The following is a 19704-nucleotide window of genomic DNA, read 5'->3' as shown; positions in this document are numbered from 1 at the left end:
GCACATCCATATTACAAAGGATTTGACACTAGGAGATTATCTGGAATTGGAGACATGAGATGTTGGTGTATATCTGGTTACAGGTTACTGTACCAAGGCCTTTGCTCTTATTGGTCACGTGCATGTTACACTGTGGTTTACTATTGTTTGATTACATTATTAATGCTATGAAATGGAAATACTGTGCGTACAACAGTGGGCATATCAATCTTACCAACACAACTATTATCTAGTTTTAAGGTGCCAATTATGCCAGGGAGTCTTTATTTTTTAATGATTGATGTATTGAAACATGAAATAGTTATACATTTCCTGTCCAGCCATCTCTGATCACTCTCTTTCTCTAATCAAATGAGATTTCAGTAAGGTCAAAACCAAAAATATTCATAAAACATATTATACAACACAGATGTAGCATATCTATTTGACAATGTTTACTGTTTGCTGGGTCGTCTTAAATAAATAACACACTGAATCTGATATTTCAGTGTGGCTTCCCCCCCTGTTTACACAGAGACGGAGAGAGATCTGGAGTCAACTAAGCTGCCTTGTAATTCATTAACATTTGGTTAGCATAATGAATATTCATTCACATTGTTAGCTTATTGTTCCCGTTTGCGTGGTGTGAGAAATATGAAAAGTTTTGGTAGGGAGGTTTTAATTGTGGTTCTTTCTCCTGGAGAGAAGCATTCTATTAATCAAAAGAGCTACATGATTAAGGATTAGAAAAAAGAAAATATGTTGCAATAATGTTCCTTGCACAGTTTACAGAATCCAAAGCTGAACAACTAAGTCCATGTATATTTCTTATAAGGAAATATTGACCACAGTATAATTTAAAAATATATGTGTAATCTATATAAGTAGCTATCTATATATGGATGTACCTCTACATTTAAATACTACAATATATAACCCTACAAGTAACTGTATTTATGGGGCTATTTAAAGGTAGATGTCAAACTGCATCTCTTTGGAATTAGGCCATGTTTAGTTGCTGAAATGCTGATCAGTAAGAGAATATGAACCTGTCTCAGTCTCTTGCTTTGCCCATGAGACAGAGCTGGAAGGAGATATGGAATTTTACTTGAAAGCAGCTGGCTTCCAGAGTGACTGAAAAATGATGCTGATAAGAAGGAGCATCTCAGTGCTGTCAAGCAGGTTGCTCCCACAATATTGCCTGGAGGAGGCTTATGGCGCAGTGACCATTTTGCCTGGATCAGCCGTTGTTCAGTACATCATTAATACCACTGGAGGGATAAGAAGGGACGAAAGAGGGATAAGAAGGGACGAAAGAGGAATCATAGCTATTGTTGTTTTTTTTAAAAAACCCTAGGTTGTTTTCTATGTATAGACTGTTCTAAAGACTATGGCATATTCCCTCTGCTGTGACGCTGGTGTAGTCTAACGCTCTGAGATAATGCAACTTTGTGCTTCTATTGCATCTTTCATCCAAGTAGCTCAAAACATCTTATCAACATTCATTATTTAAGCTTCACAGCACCCTTGTGAGATAGCTAAGAGATGTATAAGGATCAAATCACCCACCCGCTGAAATGCAGGGACCTAAATTCCCAACTCCCGTTGATAGTCAATGGGTATTGGGTGCCTAAGTCAAATCTGTGTCTTTTAAAATCTTCCCCACAGAAAGCAGGGTTATGATAAGTTTGCACTCTGGAAGACATTGGGATGCTTTATAATGAGACACATGAAAGGTGCGCATCACTAAAAGAGATTCACCCCAGTTAATAAGCTACCACACAGCAAGAGGTCAGTTGTTGTGATCACAAAATTCCAGATAGACTTGGGATTCTGGACAGGTGCTCTGCCATGTAAACAAAAGGAGAGTTAACAGAAGAATTAAAATAACGTTTGGCCCCCATTTTCAAAATTAGGCCCATATGATTTTGTGCATGCTATCCCCAATGTGTGTGCATAAATCCGGAATTCTTCTACATAAGCATATGCCAAAAAATGCTCATGCCTAACTATAAAGTATGGCTCTGTATTTATACTGCATTTTCTATCTGGAATGATTTCAAAGCATTTTATATATTGCATAAAAATATAAAACTTCCTATGACCAGGGCCGGCTCTAAGTCTTTTGCCGCCCCAAACAGCAAAAAAAACCCCAAAAAACCCTGCCGAATACGCCGCTGCCAGAGAGAACAGGAACATCGGAGGGAGCTGCTGCCAAATTGCCGCTGACGGCGAGACCCGAGTCAGAAGAGTTGCCGCCGAATTGCCACCTCAGGGAACAACGGAGAGGTGCTGCCGCTGACTTGCCTCCAGGGCTGCTGCCGGAGCGCCGCCCCAAGAGCAGCCAGAGTGCCACCCCTTCAGCAGCACTGCCCCAGGCGCCATCTTGCTCAGCTGGTGCCTATTGCTGACGCTGCCTATTACTGAAATGCATCGCTTCACTGGAGGAACAAGACAAGCGCTCTGCACCAGCAACTCTGCACAGTAGCTTCAGAGGTTGGCAAGTGAACAATAATGTATCAATCTGAAATTATAGGGGGAGGTTTGGTAGGTTAAGATCAAATTATCAGAGCTGCAGTATGGTAGGACTTCAGGACTAACAACCTTAGGAGCCTTGGGATCTCCGCTGACCATGGATGGTCAGGATCTTGGCTTTATCTCTCATACAAATTATATCATCTCCAAGTGACAGAGTATCTTTAGAGAGACAAGGGGGGGGGGGTGAGGTAATACCTTTTATTGGACCAATTTCTGTTGGTGAAGAAAACAAGCTTCGAGCCACACAGCACTGACCGCAGACTTGAAGAAGAGCTGTGTGTAGTTTGAAAGTTTGTCTCTTTCTCCAACAGAAGTCGGTCCAATAAAAGATACGACCTCACCCACCTTGTCTCTAATATCCTGGGACGAACACACATACAACAACCCTGCAAACAGCATAGTAGGTTTAGCACAGCGCCAGCTATTGAATCACTAGCATCACTGTGAGTACTGCTTAGGGGCCAGAGGCTCTGGTCTGCTAAGGCCACGTTGCACTGCATAAGCAGCCCTAAGGGGCTTTAAACTGGCCAGAGATAGTCAGTAGACAATTCCCACTATGCAAGGGATCTCTCCTCTCGTGGGAAGTTGGCAGAGGGGTTTCTGCCACCTCCCAACCAGCCACCCCCTCCTCCCACAATATATGAGTGTATCAGGGTAAAGTGTGGGCAGGGCAGAGAGGAAGGCATGTTGACGCAGACCTCTGCAACACCCAATCCTCCACTGTTGGAAGGTCCTGTGATTCCCCTCACCATTCATCCACATGCAGCCCAGATGGAGGGGAGAATCCAGGCCTAGGTGTTCTTTGGAGTTCTCCTGTTCAAGTACTGCCCCCGCCTAACCCTGTTAATTTTCTATATCAGGCAAGCTCACAACCCAAATTCCAATAGGTCTAACCATGACAGGAGGCCCGGTAGTTGATCTCTATTGGTCCTTGTACAGTAGCCCCTGGAGTCAGTAGATATTGACCATAACCTGTCAGGTGACTGGTGCCAGGAAATAAGGACTAGTTTTACCAGCACTCTTACAGCTGACAATATTATTACAGTCTTGTCATTGCCCTTAGAACCTGGTCCATGTGGATGATGTGCACAAGCCAAGTCCTGCCCCTTTGATTCCTGATATTGGGAGTGTAGATGCACGCTGACCCTGTCCTGCCCTCTTAGCACCTGGTTCTGTAAGTGTGGATGATGCACAATGATCCTCTCCTGTCTCCTTTGCAGCTGGTCAGAGAGGATAATGCACTTTAGCCAAGTCCTATCCCTTTGTCACCTGGTGCAGGTCCTAGCACATTGGCCCTCTCCTATCCAGCTGGTATTCAGACTGTGTGGCTGATACACATTGTTCCTGTCCGATTAGTGTTTGAGATATGTGTGCTAATCTGCCCCGATGGAACCCTGCACTGCCACTCCCTTCAAGGTCTGCCACAGCTCTGACCCTGCAATTTGCCTGGAAAAAAAGGAAATGAAGGCAGTGGCTTATTTGCTGGGAAAGTCTGTGAGTGATTTTCTCTTCAGATCAATGAACGTGCTGGAAAAAGGAGTGGACAAATTAGCCAGTGATGGCTGAAGGGAGGCCACTGGGACCCATCACTAATATAAACAAGGAAGCCACCTGATGTGACTGGGGTCAGATAAGAGAGTCGTCACTTTAAAAGCAGGTGCTTCCTGTGCAGAGCCCTGAGTCTGTTCCAGGTTCCATCTCCCAGTAAAAACAAACCAAACAAATGCTCTGGGATAGAAGTGTGATTTGCGTGGGCCTGAAGTTTATAGTGCTTAGAGGAAGCTGCTTCAGGTCAGTTCATTCTTCACAGTGCAGGGGTTGCACCTCTGTGTTTTCTTTAGTGTACCGCTGTTGCTTCTGGAGAGGATCCCTTTCATCTTGGGATCTGAGAAACGTAGGTTTTTACAAGTTTGCATTTAAACACACAAACAATATGCTGTATAAGAGGAACAAAAACGGCAGAGTGCGCTATCAGCACATAGGGATTTCTGTGGGTCGCAGCTATTTTAAAACACTGGTGGATGAGAGCAGGAAGCCAAAAGCCGCTATTTTTGCTTGGATCTGTAAAAAAGCCAGGTCAAGTTTTCCATGCATTTGTTTGTGGTGTACTGTCCCTTGAGTCCTTGACACAGCACAGGAGGATGACTGACAGACCTGCACATATGCAGGTATGAAGAGGCTGATTGGTAATAAGGATGTTGGCTCAGTTCTCTTCCCTTTACCATGTAGACTGTAAGGAAAGTACTTACCTCCTAAAAGGATGAGACAGCCTTTTACCTTGAACCCCTCCCTCTAACACTGAGAGTAAAAATCAAAGTCAAACTTTTAATATTGTTATAACTTTGGAGATGGTGCAATTCAGAGGCCTGAACCCTAACCTGGATTTGAATCTCTGGGAACACGGGGAAGGTTTGGATCTGGTTCTGAGCTTCATAAATTGGGCCCTTAGCTAGTTTTGATCCAACTGGTTGGTTTATGCAATGTTGGAGGCTCTGTGTACACACTGATAATCTCTGGGTTAGAATACACCTGCTATATGTCATTCAAGTTGCAAAAATAGCTAGTCATATTCTGTTCTCAGCTGCACAAGCACTGGTGCAGAGTAAATGCAATGACTTCAGTGGAGTCACTCCATCTTTACACCTATGTCACTGGTAACAAAATTGGGGCAACATCTTTAAATGGACCTTTGTTTAGGTATCTGGTGAAGCTGGTGCTCGTACTGGAGGAAACAGTGCTGTCACTTCAACAGTATTTCTACCAACCGTTAAATACTTGGAAAGGTACAGGAAAAGGCTGAGGGATTTAGCTCTTCCCTCTAGCTTTTGGTTTATGCTTGTGCAGGATATAGGATGGGTGAAGTGAACTGCTTGCCCTGGCCTGTGAAACCAGCTTCCCTGTGAGTCTGGCAAGTTTCTGAGAGTAATACAAGGCTTATTTGTTTCGTCAGGCCCTTAACTAGTCAAGCCAATGTTCAGGGTATCAGGGCACATAAGGGACAGCATTTTCATCATTCCATCTGTATGATATTTTGTACGTGTTTGTTTTTCATTTCCAAAGTGGTGCCTGCGTGGCATGGCTGTGGGCACCATAGAAACAGTTAAAAGAAATAATGCTAATAATGCCTTAGATGCGAAGCTTTTCAGAGCAAGGGTTGTCTTTTTGTTCTGTGCCTGTACAGCACCTAGCGCAATGGGGCCTTGGTCCCCAACTAGGGCCTCTAATCACTACAGCAATACAAACCATAATACAGATACGTGAAAATGAGGCCAGCACTTATTTTTAAGATCCTTGATGCCCCAACTGTACTTCAAGGATCCATCTCTCTCTCTCTCCCTGTCCTTGTCTGTTTGTTTCCTCTCTTGTGATAATGAAATGACATCACAGCCCTCCACTAGAGGACATGGCTTCCTAGCTCCGTGGAACTCCGGCAGAGGAGAGAGACCCTTGTTATTGTAAACAGAGTTTCTATATTCACAACACTGTGTTTCCAACACTATAAGAAGAAAAGAAAAAAGACGAACATAGGTAGCTGCGTTAGGAAGCTGGGCAGGATGCTGTCCGCTGGGTTGTGTTCAGACAATTAGTTGCAAGTGGGAACTCCAAAGTTCAAGACGTAAACTCTAAGGGGAGCGGAGAACAGAAAACTACAAACAGAGCTACCAGCAGCATATATCGTAGAGCTCATCCCATCCCTCAGGACGTGGATGTGTGATGCTGCCTTCTACTGTGTGACACAGCCTTCAAATGAAAGACACAGCTCAAAGAACACCAAAAGGGAGCCACTTGAAATGACACAGGGCACCCTCCTTTATTCAGTATCAAGTCATCAACAGCAGCCTACATTGCATGAGTCAGCATTTTTTTACAGTGGCCATTTTTACTAAGAATAGAGAGATCACATTGGGTCCATGTGGGATGGAGATAAATCTAGGTCTAAAAATTAGTGATATGCCTCATTTTAGTAGGGAGTGTGATCAAGTGATTGAAGCACGGGCCAGGATTCTAGGGGGTCTATTTCCAACCCTGCCACTGGTTTCCTGTGCAACCTTGGGCAAATCATTTAATGTCAGTGTCCCTTAGTTTATCAATCAGCAAAATAATCAGGATAATACTAGTTATCTGCTTCACTATGGTGTTATCAGTCTTCACTAATTAACTTCTTAACCTTTAGGAGATGAGTATCTGATGCATTTGGGTATGTCATACCAAAGGATTTTAGGGGTAAATGGGTTAATGTTGTAAAGTGCTTTGAGAACCTGGGATGATTAATTAATACTAGAGAAGTCCAAAGAATATGATATAGTTGAGAGGGAAATTATTTATGAGGACTCTATATTTGCTTATGAGCAACCAAATCAGAGAGGCCAGCTGTAATTATTATAAATAAAATTCCTGTATGACTTAGAATGTCAGGAAGTTCCAAAACAGGCTGAGAGGCCATTGTATTCCAAATATTGTCCAAGCGCCATCTGATTTGGGAAGCCCTGCATGCATTACCCACACTACACTCATGTATCAAGGGCACCTCTACTTGGGTGTCTTCTTCAGCTCAAGGACACGCTATTAGCTTTGGAGATCAGTTAGGACCCTAGCTGTTCGTTAGAGCAATCAGTGATAGATAGATATATATATATACACACAACCCTTCTGCAAGTGTGGGGCAGCTAGTTCATGACTCTATGTAGTTCCCACTGTGGCCCCCAAAGGTATCCCAGTCATCCTATGCTTAAAGCACCAGAGCATGGCCTTCTCCGTGCTACTCGCCCGTGCTGGTACTGGAGACATCAGGCCTCTACAATCACTCTTAAGTCCTCAGGAACACTCCTCTTCTGTGCTGCCATGCTGTCAATGCTCCTACAATATGTATCTAGTCAGATCACCTTCTTTTGGTCAAAGGGGGACACTTCCATTCCTCTCGCTGTTCCCCTTCTCAGCGTCCTTCTTGGTGCATATGAACGCCATCAGATGAAGTCTTGGAGAAAACTCTGCCTTCCTCACCTTCAGTCCCAGGAGATTCACACCCCTCCTGCCCCAGCTCTAGCTCTCACAGTAACCATCCATTGCTCTTGCCCTCTCAGTCCTGGGCACTTGATAGCCCCGACGGCACTACCTTCCCCCAGCAGCCTCTCTTCTAAAGAGGTGCTCCTGTGTATTATTTGCAGACGCTTCCTTTCTGCTCCGTTCCCAAACACCAGGTCTATTCTTGGAACGTCCGGTTAGCACACTTGTATTGACGTCAAAATTATTCAACAGTTATTGTTAGGAAGGACTTGATTTGCATTTGAATAGAGTAGCTTTTTAATGTCTCAGAAAGAAGATGCTGTTGGGGACGTTGTCTGGAAGAGTTCCTCAAGGCAAATGTGAGACGGGCAAATGACATGCCCAGCTCTACTTTTAAAGAGTTCTCCAATCCCCTATGTATGTGAGTATGGAAAAAGTACATAAAGTGCGAGCATGGCTTCTGCCTCCAGAAAGCCCCCTCTGTCCTCTCCTTCCTCTGTCCCTAGTATACTGTACGCAGCGCTGCTCCAGCTTCCGGCACAGGAGCAACCCGGCAGCATGTGAAAGTACCATGGCAAATCTAAGCTAGCTATTGTGTGAATGTTCTCCTGGGAAAGGAGGAGGAGGAGGAGGATGGGAGGAAAGGAGTCCTGTGACCTGAACTAGTTTTCCATAAAAGAAGAGATCAACAACCTTCCCTCTTCTGTGGCTGAGGCTTGAAGAGAATTTGGTTCTACTCACTATATCTCCCTCCATGCTTTCTAAAGCAAATGGAGGGGGTTGGCCTAAGTAACAGGTTTGCAATATGTAAACTCCCTAGAATCATAGGTTTTAATACAGCTATGGTCAGCTCAGCCCTTCATTCTTCTAAGGAGGGTAAATTAAGTTCCATGCAGTTTACTGTGGGGAGAATTTCTCAGGTGAGATCTTAAGACCAAGGTCCTGTCTGTGCGTAAGCAGTAAGAGATGTGTTTTAACCACACATTCAAATGCAGGTGTCAATTTGTGGACATAATGGGTGCAAATCACAGCATTTAGACTTCTAATTGTAACAGGAGTCACTGGAGTTGGTGGATACTGACCCCTGCCACGTGACAAGAGTTTAACCTCTGTAACACTGACCCAAACCAGGTTTTTATTCCACTAAGTCTCTGGTTTTGCCTGTAAATCAGATAGCTAGACACCAGAATGCTGTTTTTTGCACCCACAGTCAATTATAGGTGCAAAATTAGAGGCCAAAATTAAAATCCCCTTTAAAACTTTGGCTCTAAAGATCCCATGGTACTTTTATAAGAGTAGAGTGTGACCCCAATTATTGGCTACAATTTCCCTTCTCCCATCTCCACTAGTGAGCTGTGTGCCAATTTGCTGCCACTCTCCACTTCCGAGGTGGCTGCCCTTTAGTGGTACTCTATGGATATAATTTGTGAAGTACCTTGATGATGAGGTCTATGTGAATGAATACTGAATGACTTAGAGATCCTGGGAGCTCTAGTCTCCCCAGCACAAGGTACCTATCAGTAATTCCCATGGACTTTAATGGAAGTTGCTGCTGTTCTGCGGGACGGAAATATCTCCAGTGGTTAGGATGTTAGGACGTGGTAGAGCTGGGTTCAAGTCCCTGTTCTGCCACTGTGTGACTTCGGGCAAGTCACTTAGCCTCGTTGTTCCCCATCTGTACAATGGGGGTGCCAGGGGTGTTGTGAGAATAAACATATTAAAGATCATGAGTGGCTCTGTAATAGGGGCCATATAGGTACCTAAAATAGACAGTGCAGTGGCTCTATATAGTTCCCACACTCAGGGTGGGACATTAGAACCTGCTGTCTTCAGAGTCAGAATGTTGGCCAAGACACGGGGGTCATCTCTTACTTGGTCTGAAAACCTGCCCTGGGGATCTTTGATTTCCTCCAGACAGCCCAGGGAGACGGACTGAAGGGGCACCAGAGACAAAGATGGGAACAAGAAGCAGAACAAGAGAGGCTACCTGGGACAAAGAGACTTGAAAACAAGTCAAATCTGAAAAATTTCATTCCAGCCCTTCCCTTGTCCCTGCCCAACCGTCCTAACTCCCTCAGCAATGTGTTTTAGGGCAGCAAGCCAAACCTTGTTTTCTAGCATGCTGTTCCCAAGGAGGACACAGAACATTCCAAGCCTGGGACCGACTGCTGTGTTTGTATTGCACAGTGCTGCTGTTTACAGACAACTAGATTAAGTTCCCCTTCTGTGTGCTGTGTGCAGGGCCGTGTGGGCCACGCTCAATGTGCCGGTGCATCTCTCTGCACCAGACTGCCCACTAGGCCTCTGATTCACCCCTGGGGGGGGGGGTAGGGGGCGTTTCCACCACCATCGTCCACGGTAGTTAAGCTTTAAGTTCTGCCTCGAGCTGCATAGGAGCCTTGCTGGCGAGTCTATAACAGGGTCTCCACCCACAGAAGCCAGTGTAGACCCACAAGTGACATCTAAACAAATAACCCTCTGCAATTCTGTCACCCTTGCTCACAGTGAGTAGCACCTGACTCTGTGAGTAGCCCTTTGAGTGAGATTGTGCCCCAAGGACACAGGCCATAGGAAAAGGTGGTATGCTATTGCACCACTCCAGGAGCATTCCAGGAAAGGAACTGTGGCTCAGGGAGCAACAATTCCCTCCCTGTTTCCCTCTTGCTGCAGGGAGGCGGTAATTTGCTGCTGACCAATACCATCAGCTAATGACAATACCCCTGACAACACTCCCCAAAGCTGGCTCAGTGGGAGCTGGGTGCCATCAGCACATGGAATACATCACAGCCCATGTGTTTTCACTCACTGTCCTAGCAGCCTCATATACACATTGAACAGGAGGGGTGACAATATAGACCCTGTGGCACCTTCCTGGAGATAATCCTTGGGGCAGAGGAACATTAGCTCACAACTACCCTCTGGGTTTCCATAGCCTGACCAGCTGCTAGTGCCAGCATCATAAAGTTCTCAAAGTCCTGTCTCTCACCAATGGTGTCACAAACACAATGTGGGAAATCCAGCTAACTAACTTGCCTTTTCCTTAATGTCATCTTTGCAAAGCCATAGTGCATCAGCAACTCTAAACACTGGGTGGTCAAAAAATAGATAAGCCAAGTATTTGAATGGCCACAACCCTGAACTTGCTGTGTATTTTTAAGGCAGGTTGTCTGAGTTAAGCACTATGGCTCTCATGGCTTTTGACTCATTTCAGGCCAGAAAATCTTTGATCCATGAAAGCTCTCTGCCAGTTTCCTTAGTATTTGTTTGTTATTTACTTGCATTTCAGATCATTCTGACTGGCAACCTCTTGGAGAAGTGAAATGCAAGCTGGAGGTTTCATTCTGATGTCCCTTTTAATGCTCACATGCCTCCCTGATTAAATTTTAAATGTAGGCAATGATTGTACGCCATGTGGAGGCCAGAACTCTGCCTGCGTTTCCACTTCAGTATGATTAGTCAGCAGCAACAGATGTGTGCATCATGCACTGACTCATGCTCAAAAGATGGGGGCGGGAAACAAATGTTTAGTTTGTCTCACACTGCCGAAGCCTGAGGAGGTCCTGACACAAAACGGCTGTGAGGAAGCTCACATTGCTGGGAGTCCGCGTTAATCTGGAATGGGCCTAGCTTTGAGGAGGCCAACTCTACTGCAGCCTGAGCTGGTACTGAAGGAGCACTGTTGTGAGGAAGGTCATGCTGCTGGCGTCCCGGCTAGTATTAACAGGACCCGGTTGAGATGAGGCTCAGTCTCCAGTAATCCTTGTTAGCACTGGGAAGGCACTGCTGTAAGCAAGCTCAATTTGTTAGAACCCTGGCTAGCATTGAAACACAATTGCCACGCACAAGCCCATGCGGCTGGTCCATTGCCAGGGGAAGGCAAGCTGGGAATGAAGTTTAGACCACTGGATTAAGAGTGGCACCTCTACTCATGATCTAGCTATATTCACACAGTCTGATGGCAACAGAGGCATGCTTGAAGGTGTGTCTTGCATCTGTGGAGATGCAGGAGTTGGGTTTGGAAAAAGACATAACTTACTGTTGCCGCTCTACTGTGTATTTCCAGAGCCTTTCAGTCTAATATTATTGATGGTAGACTGGGGTTTCAGGGAGCCCTGTTCATAGTATAACTCGCACTAGCTTTGGCCTGTTTTCTATACTGTATGTTCAAGGCAGCCTCAACATATAAGTGAAATATCTGTATGTGAAAATCAATGGGAGTGAGCTCTGCAGTTGGGGAGTTTGGCATGTACTGGTATGTCTCACCTTTTTTGGTAGGAAAATGAAGGTACATTGCTGGAAAGATCATGTTGGTCCAGATAGGAATCTCTTGAGCATCTGAAGGGTTTTTAATATATTGTTTCATGGCACATTAGGGGACCAATCACCACCTGGTATAAATTGGTGTGGCCCCTTTAATGTCAGCAGAGCTATGTAGATTTACATCCACTGAGGATCTGGGTCATCTGGAAGAGGTAGGATCACAGCATTATTCTCTTCCTCATCACTGGTGTAAATTAGCAGTAATTCCACTGAAATAAATAGAGCTATACCAATATAAAACTAGCATGAGGGGAAAAATCAGACCCTGAGCCAGAAAAGATCCAGCTATTGTCTACATCATTTTACACCATAGAATATCAGGATTGGAAGGGACCTCAAGAGGTCATCTAGTCCAACCTGCTGCTCAAAGCAGGACCAATCTCCCATTTTTGTCCCAGATCCCTAAATGGCTCCCTCAAGGATTGAACTCACAACCCTGGGTTTAGCAGGCCAATGCTCAAACCACTGAGCTTATCCCTCCCCCTGTGGCTCTGGCTCATGCTTCCTTAGAAGTGCAGAGTACCGTCCCCCACAGAGGCTGAATCAAGTAATTCACCTACAGCATGTATAAGGAGGAGCCTGTGGACTTTACATCCATCTTCTGATCCACACCACAAAAATTGTCCACTGAAGATCATGGAAATTAAATGTACAAATTGCTTCATCCCTCTCATTAGCAATAAGTGATGCAGCAGGCAGACAGAGTTGTAGGAAAGAGATCTGTACTGAGCATGCGTAGAAGTTGGTGTAACATGCAGAGAGGCCTGTGCTTATCTGTGTAGCAGGGCACACCCAATTTGGCTTCAGACCTCGCCGCTGCCTCAGTTTACCCTTCTTCCCCAAACTCCACATGGTGGGTGTTTTCTCAAGAACCCCCCCTTTTCCAGGAGTTTAGTTTATTAATGTACAGTTAAAAACAATACAAATCTTCCCCCTTCCCAGCTGGCTCTGGCTCCCTGCAGGCATGCAGGCCCCTCTGCCGGGGCACTAACGACAGAGTCACTGTATGGAGCAACTCGCACAGATCACCTGTTACGTTGCACCTCTCCCCTGGCTGACCTCAGCTTGCACTTATACCCCAGCGAGTCTGGCTCCTAGCCACATGCTCCCATCACATGACCCCGTAGACTGAAAGGTAAATTAGTCACAGGTGAGGCTGAACCCAGCACTCCCTTAAAAAACCAGCTCATGTTCTGACAGTGTGGTAGCAGCCTGGCTCCAGCTTGGGTTCCTGAACTCCTGGTATCACACCAAACTAGGTCCCACCTAAAACCTGACTCTCTTTCTACAGTTCTACTCATTCTAAAAGACACGCTCCATTAATTGGAGCATATTCTCTTGGAGATGACAATAGAATCAGCTTCCTGATGGAACTAGGTCACCATCCCACCACCATGCCAGGGCTAAGTCTACATGGTCAGCAGGTAGGGGTGTATGTTCAGGGGCCATGGAACCTGTAAATGAGGATCAGGGCTGCTTTCTTCTTTAAGTTACTGGTTGGATTCTGGTTCAGGTCAGCAGCAAATCAAACTTGCTGTCAGTTGTTTGAGGACCTTGGAAATATGTCTCCATCTAGCATCTCATATCAGATGTTCATGTCACAAAGCCACCACAGTTGGGCCCCTTGTTGGCAGTCACAGCTGAAGAAACAAGGACTGAGTGGTCGTGGACACTGAAGTCCTCTGTCACCCTAGAAGTGATCCTTCCAAGTCAGGAGTAAACACGTTGGTTGGGTGGCAACTGCCCATACCCTCCTAATTTCGCAGTAAATAGAGGACTTCATTCTCCAGTGCTCTCAAGGCAACAGCAGCAGCTTCTACAAGCACTAAATGTGACAGATATATTTTGAAAGAAAATGCTTGGAAATTCTTTTTTCTACAACTCTGCCGCCTCCGGTGCAGTGAAGTTCTGCTAGTTAGTGCACAGTTCACACACCCACAGCGTTTTCCAGTGTGGCTAATCACACACAACAAGGATTCCCCACCTCTCACCCTCCCCAGCCATTGAAGTTGCCATTCTCTTTTTAGCTCTACTAGAGCGTGTTCAAGTTTCTGTCAGAATCAGAAACATGCCACACGCTGGTCTAATCCCTTTAGCAGTGCACAGATTCAAGCAGCCCTCCAATTAAAGGGCAAGCGCCAACCCGAGCTTCTCCAATTCGTCACAGTCAACAGAATTTTCTCCCCCTCTTTCACAGCACAGCAGTAACTTAACACGCCTTTGATGCGCCGGCTGGTCCCTGTCGCATCTACAGGACGATGAAAGTGTGGAGAGGCAGCAGCAGACAAGGGTTGCTCAGCTAGACATTGTAAAAAGAAGCTTCCCTCCTAGCTATCTCTATCTTCCTGTAGCATGGGAGAAAAGACACCTTCTCTCAACTGTGTCTATCATCCTGCAGCATGGGAGAGAAAAAGGTTTCTTTACCCCCCACCTGAGTGTACTTTGTCATCCTGAAACTTGTAAAAGAAGATGGCTTCCTCCCCTAGGAACACCTGTCCTCTTGTCTCATGTGGACAATAAAGTTTCCCTCAACCTGGCTCCATCGCCCCAGTGCATGAGGAGGGTTCTGTACTCCCAAAACTAATTGTGTCAGGTGTAGAGTATGTTAAACACCTAGAAGGAAGAGATTGGCTAGACAGTACTACAACAATGACATACAGTATACAGTGAAAGTCCCTCTGAGGTCAACACTTTGTCTTCTGAGCCCTACAAATCACAGTGAGTGCGTTAGAGCCTCAGTTAATGTAAATCTGGGTCAATCTGTTGACTTGCTCGCTCCAGCAGAGGATCTGTTCCTGTAAGTGCAACGGGTCTGTGCCTGAGGTTCAGCAAGAGCTCCCATTAATTGCAGTGAATGTGTGTGCGTGTGCATTGTCTGTACACACATGGAGCCAGCACCGGGTTCTGTGGTGCCCTACTCAAAGTAACATGTGAGAGGCCCTGTCCAGTTCACTCTCCCTAAGCACATATCTCACCCTGACTTTCCCACCTCCTGCCTGCCAGCTAATCCCTTCAGGCTGTTAAAGCTCCCCTCATTGGTTTATGAGGCTCCGTGGTTTCTGGTGAACCTCCCACAAGGTGGAGCTGAATCACAACTTTGTAAGTGGGGCAAAGGTGGGGCGCAGTTGGAGAATTCATCCTCCCACATGGAATTGCTTCTCCAGCTACCTACCCTGGGAATTATGAGCCATGACACCTGAGCTATGGGACACGACTCCTACGGGATGGTTCTGCATAGGCAAATAATATATTCAGAGAACTCCAGTTACTAGAAAGCAACGTTCCTTTCTCTGCTCTGGCCCACTGATTCCAGAGTCAGAGAGGACTTCAGACAAGGAATGCTACTTTGGCAGGTTGGGTAAGGAGTGGCACAGGACCCCTGAAAGAGCAGGGCCTAGGACTATCTAAGTTGCCTAGGCCTAAGGCTGTCAGCACACATGTGAACCAGTTTGTGTGCATGCAACTGCATGCATAAGTGTATGTGTGCACCTGTTTGGGTTTGCATGTCTGTGTATGTACACATAGGAGCATGAGTGTGAGGGTGCGTGTTTATGTATCTCAATGTAAGCACTTGTTTGGGGGGGCAAGTTTGCATGAGTATGCGTGTTTTTGTGTAGTGCCAAGAAAATATGGGAGGTTTAGACCATGCACAGTTGGATCTTGTTTAAGGAAGATGGGGAGAGTAATAAAGACTAGGTTATTCTTATTAATTTAACCACTGTTCTAAATGGGGGAATTTTTTTAAGGTCTGAGTAGAGGTAGCACAATATTCAATATAAACACAATTCTAACTTCAGCCTGGGTGGCTTTTTGCCTTGGAGGGATCTCTATGAATTACAGAATACTCCAAGAGATGCTGATGGAAACCCTCTCAGACGAAGGAGTGAGTCATGAGAGATAATCACAGAAATGTATTTCCCAGGCTTCTCCTTGCTCTGCACTGAGAGCAGAAGCTGAAACATGGCATGGCAGATGGAAGCCAGAAACATGCTCAGATCTTTGGCAAGATAAGAAGTTCTTATTACTACAAAATAGGTATCCTTCTATATATTTTATTCTTCCTGCTTCTAATCTCTCCCCCTTGCCCTCCCCTCCCCCCGCCCTGTACAGATAGCATTCTCTGATTTTCTGTCTCACATCCATTCAGTAACGTTCCATCATTAATAATTCTTAGACACACAAGCTGCAACTTTCACATACGGAAATTCCCAAAGGTCAGAGAAGGGAAATGGTTAATTCCTTTTATTCAATGCCTAACCTCCCCCCACTTCCCCCACTTCCCACCCCCACCCTGTGTGAACAGGAAGTTTAAAAAGGAAAAGCTTTCTGAATCCAGCAGCTGGGAATGGAGGAATCCAGGAACATTATACTGCAGTAACACAAAGACAACAATAATAGTTTCCCCCCTCCAAAGAACAAGTAAAAAAAGAGACACCTCTTCAAACAAACAGATAGGGAAAAAACACAGAACCCAAGCACTGAAGTGATCTTGAGATCCAGCAAAGCACCAAGAGATCAAGGGATAGTACTTACTGTGTCACCAAGCCAGTTAGTTGAAACAATGGAGGAGGATACCTCAAACAATCCCATATGTCCTATATCTTCTAAATATGCCTTTCTTAGCCCTCATTTGTATTAGTAAGAGAGAGAACCCACAAACCAACACCTGAATCCAAACCTTTTCAATGGATGGGGAACCTGAGTTAGATCTGGATCCAATCTTCATGCGCATTACCATTTCTCTAATGGGCCAAAGCAAAAGACAGATTCTCAACTCAGAACTCTTGGAAAGTTTGGATGAGGGTCAAAACTTGGCTGCTTGAGTCCATCTTGGATTTCTAAGCCTATGTGCCGGATTATTGTGATTGTTATTTGCTTATACAGCACAATTGGTGTACAAGATGCCATACAGAAATAAAGTAAGTCAAGGTCCCTGTTCACTGTCGAATTGAAAATGGGATCTTTGCTTAAAGATCCAAGCTTTCACACCACAAATTATGTTCCTGTGTTTTTGACATTGCAATTGTATAATGTGGAGATTATTATGGTGCCACCAAGTTTCAGGTAAAGAGTGAGCAGCAAGAGCAGATAATCACCTAAGAAACAAAGATAATGAAACAAAGTCCCATACCATTTCCTGAGCCCAAAAACCACTGAAGTCTATAGGAGTTTGGCCTGAGTAAGGACTTGGAGAGCATGAGCAGGCTCTCTACTTACAGGACATCCTGCTGTCCTAAATCACTGACCTTTGAGCCAGATGTTCAGAAATGTCTTCTAAAATTATACCCACAATTTTTCATGTCCCATGTGCTTGTGTGTACTCAGATTTGCACATGCACAGAATGGAACTGATTACAGCTTTATGTCAGTGCAGCCTCACTGACTTCGATGGAATTACACCAATGTAAAACCCAAGTAACTCTGTGGTGAATCAGGTGTCCAATAACCCAATTTAGATGTGAAGAATTGTGGGTGTAATTTCAGAGGCCAGACTGAGACCCTTTTGGATATTTAGCCTTCGATTGCCATGTTGCAGGCTGGAACATTTTATGGCAGAGATCCATTCATTATTAATTATTATTAGTCACACTCATTTTAAAAAATATTTTAGGCTGCTTTGGGCAAGCACCCAGCTGTTCAGTTGGTTATCTGGGAGTCAGGAATCCTGCAGTCTGTTTCCAGCTCTGTTTCTTACTCATAATGTGACCTTTGGCAAACTACATTACCATTTCCCCATCTGTAAAATGGGAAAAGTAATACGGATGTAAGCAGGGTCTGAATGAATGCTTCTCTCACAGGTAGCTGGAAGGAGGAATGACTTGGGTGTGTTTATGTAAATATGGTTTGCTCCTGCTCTGCTTACATATTCAGCAGATACAGTGGAGTCAAAGTGATCAACTTTGGCTGGTGTTGGGCACAAATCACCTTAGTACTGAATGCAGGGGTAGTGAAATATGGTTACCAATGTTGTAATTATTGTAGGAATACAGGAAAGCAGGACTGTGCTTAACCTGTCCCAAATGAGGAGGCCACGCTCAGTTGAAAGAACCTCGTTAAGCCAGGGGCTAGAATGTCAGAGCCCTGTGAAAGTAAGAGGGGTGAGGGGAGGGGTGTCCCAGCCTGGACACTGCACACCCTCATCAAGAGTCTTCTCTAGACTGGTTTAACCTGTTCATTCCCACTGTTCAAAGAATAGAGGTAAATAGGCTTCATTAGGAGCCTCTTTGTTGTGTTAAATGTCCAATCAGAGCTGAAATCAGTTGTGGTAGGACTGTGTTTCTGCCCTGCCTGCTAAGAGCTAAAAATCACTGAGAGCTGCAATCACTGGAGATGGAGCTGTGTTTCTGCCCAGCCTGCAAAGAGCTGGAAATTACGGAGAGACTAACGCGCAGCGGTCACAGTCAGCTGATGAATGAGTGGCTGGTGTGGTGGAGAGGAGCGATGAGCAGCCAGCAGGGCGGCTGGTGGATGGAGAGGCATGGCGAGAGTGGTAAGCAGGTGGCCAGCAGGGCATCAGCGGAGAGCCACAACGAGCAGCAAAGCAGGGCGGCTAGTGGAGAAAAGTGGTGAGTGGGCAGCTGGTGGATGCAGCGAGCAGGCGGCCAGCAGGAGTGGTCAGCAGGGTGGCTGGTAGAGAGGGGCGGCGAGCGAGCGCCCAAGCAGCGGAGTGAGTAAGGTGTCTCTTTACCCCACCCAGGGGGTGAGGTGGTGAACTCTGCAGATGCACCTCTGAACTCTGGGTCTGCACTGACCAAGGACAGCAACTGTGAGTGGGGTGCAGAGAAGGGTCAGGCACGTGAAAGGGACTTTTGGGTTGCTGGACTTAAGAACCTGAGGGGAAAAGGACACTGCCCAACTTACTTGGGGGGTGGGTCTTTTACTCATTGTTTATGTTTATGAACCCTGTTTGCAGTGTTTTCCCAAATTCATGCTGAGTTACTTCCCTCCTTTTATTAAAAGTTTCTTTTCTGCACCCAGACTCTGTGCTTGTGAATGGGGAAGTATTGCCTCTCAGAGGCACTCAGGGGTGGTGTGTCAATTTCCCAGGTTACTGGATGGGGACTCGAGCTGGTTCTGTGTTGTATCAATGGATAGGATCCCCTAGATGTTGAACCCGGCCCTGGTTGCTGCTGGCTTTACCTGGCAGAATGGTTGCACGTATCTCACAGTGGTGAGGTACAGGTTAATTCATTACAGTCTGCAATGTATTCTGAGGTCCTTGGATGGGTGATATTATTTGGTGACTGTGGATATTCTGAGATCTGACTGTATTCTGAGATCCTTGGATGACAGTGATATTATTTGGTGACTGTAAAACATGAGTGGAAAGCTCACCCAAAAAGTCTCTCACTCGGGATTTTGTATCTTCACCTCCCAGCAGGATCCAGGAATGTAGAAGCAGGTGGAAATGAAAAATAATTGAACTATAAAGTTAACTAAAATGTGAGATTTTTTTCACATCTCAAAAATAGGTTTGGTTCTAAGATTAAGGTCAACCTGTGTTTCATGTGAACTGGTTCAGTTACAAACCAGGAACACTAGTGGATGCTGCAAGAAGGAAAACAGCGAGTAGTACCTGGTGCCAGCCATGCAGTGCTTTACTTAGAAATGGGTCCGAGCCAATGAGTTAGGATATGAACTTCCTCAAAGTTCAAAGGCATTTAGATGTGGTGTTCTGGCTTGGGCCCATCTTGGGTTTCAATGGACCAAAATGGTTTCTGTTGTGAAGAAACCCACAAGCAAAGTCCTGCTATACCAGGTGCAGCTTTATGATTTGCTTGTGTGTGTGATTGTAAGGAAAACAGGATATATGACAGCCTCAAAAATTCTACTCTAGTGACTGTATGTGCAGCTTTTGGACAA

This window comes from Lepidochelys olivacea (genome assembly GCF_965140295.1).
Source record: "Lepidochelys olivacea isolate rLepOli2 genome assembly, chromosome: 6".
NCBI classification, from domain to species: domain Eukaryota; kingdom Metazoa; phylum Chordata; order Testudines; family Cheloniidae; genus Lepidochelys; species Lepidochelys olivacea.
Note: the sequence above shows the minus strand (reverse complement) of the source record.